The following is a 1,542-nucleotide window of genomic DNA, read 5'->3' on the forward strand; positions in this document are numbered from 1 at the left end:
CCAGATAGTTTTTTTTTAACCAACTTCGGTAAGTTGTAGTAAGGAGAGGTTAGAGAGGAGTTGCTTCAGAGACGGCGAGCTGTATGGAGCTGCGCCGGTCGCCGCCCTCTCACGAACACCGACAAGGTAATGAACGAACGCGATGCCGCTTTTTGAGCGCATAAGGCTTCACTCAGAACTGCAGAAGTCTCATCTGTTACATCCCCTTTTTACGCAATACTAGTGTCGATCGTCAATTAAAACTCATGGTATTCACATTTGCTACGTAAGTTAAAATCTCAAACGCGATGATTTTTCTGTTATATAATTATTGAGAAACCACATCAGCCACTGTAATTTACAACAAGTTAGATAAGTAATTAAAGATAATTGAGGGTAACTGTAGACCATTTTGATAGTTTTCTCTTTTGTGAAACTTAATTTAAACCTAGATTATAAATGTGATATGGCATAGGTCATCCTTCGATCCATTGTATAACTTGGAAACCCATTCAGGGAATATTCGTTTACATTTTTGTTGAACGCAGTTGGTTTTATCATCCTGTATTAAAAAAATTCCTTTTATCAGTAGTGCAATTTATAAACAATGTTTTGTGAGTAGAATAAAATTTCCAGTGGTAAACATAACTGCTTTTTCGACGTTATTTTAACAGCTAACTAAAAATAGGAAAGCCTTGAACCCCTTCCATTAATTTAGTTAGTATTAAGATTCTTTTACAGGGAGTGCAGTGGAGCTTAGGCTGAAATCATTAAGTATTTGGTTATATCATCGCTAGTCTCACTGAACTCTTTTGAACTCTACATGTCATGTGTTGAAACTTCCTGACAGATTAAAACTGCGTGCCCGACCGAGACTCGAACTCGGGACCTTTGCCTTTCGCGGGCAAGTGCTCTACCAACTGAGCTACCGAAGCACGACTCACGTCCGGTACTCACAGCTTTACTTCTGCCAGTATCCGTCTCCTACCTTCCAAACTTTACAGAAGCTCTTCTGCGAAACTTGCAGAACTAGCACTCCTGAAAGAAAGGATATTGCGGAGACATGGCTTAGCCACAGCCTGGGGGATGTTTCCAGAATGAGATTTTCACTCTGCAGCGGAGTGTGCGCTGATATGAAACTTCCTGACAGATTAAAACTGCGTGCCCGACCGAGACTCGAACTCGGGACCTTTGCCTTTCGCGGGAAAGTTAGGAGACGAGGTACTGGCAGAAGTAAAGCTGTGAGTGCCGGGCGTGAGTCGTGCTTCGGTAGCTCAGTTGGTAGAGCACTTGCCCGCGAAAGGCAAAGGTCCCGAGTTCGAGTCTCGGTCGGGCACGCAGTTTTAATCTGTCAGGAAGTTTCATATCAGCGCACACTCCGCTGCAGAGTGAAAATCTCATTCTGGATGTCATGTGTTGTCTGGCGTCTCCTTACCAGCAACAGGTCCCACGTTCATACTAGTCAATTCCCTAAAAAACACGCTCAGAGCTTCGTTGCGCGATAGTGGTAGTGAGACACGACATAGAGCGACAGACACCACGCAGAATGTTAGAAGTATAGTG

The 1,542-nt window shown here is 43.5% G+C and overlaps 2 non-coding genes across 2 annotated transcripts; one reads left to right on the forward strand and one right to left on the reverse strand.

The window, feature by feature from the left end:
- Positions 1-837: 837 nt before the first annotated feature.
- Positions 838-914, reverse strand: Trnas-cga (transfer RNA serine (anticodon CGA)). The gene has a single exon. It is a non-coding gene; the product is annotated as a tRNA-Ser (tRNA).
- Positions 915-1,242: 328 nt separating this feature from the next.
- Trnas-cga (transfer RNA serine (anticodon CGA)) lies at positions 1,243-1,319 on the forward strand. Its single transcript has one exon. It is a non-coding gene; the product is annotated as a tRNA-Ser (tRNA).
- The last annotated feature ends 223 nt before the right edge of the window (positions 1,320-1,542 follow it).

Source organism: Schistocerca gregaria, chromosome 3 (assembly GCF_023897955.1).
Source record: "Schistocerca gregaria isolate iqSchGreg1 chromosome 3, iqSchGreg1.2, whole genome shotgun sequence".
Lineage (NCBI taxonomy): Eukaryota > Metazoa > Arthropoda > Insecta > Orthoptera > Acrididae > Schistocerca > Schistocerca gregaria.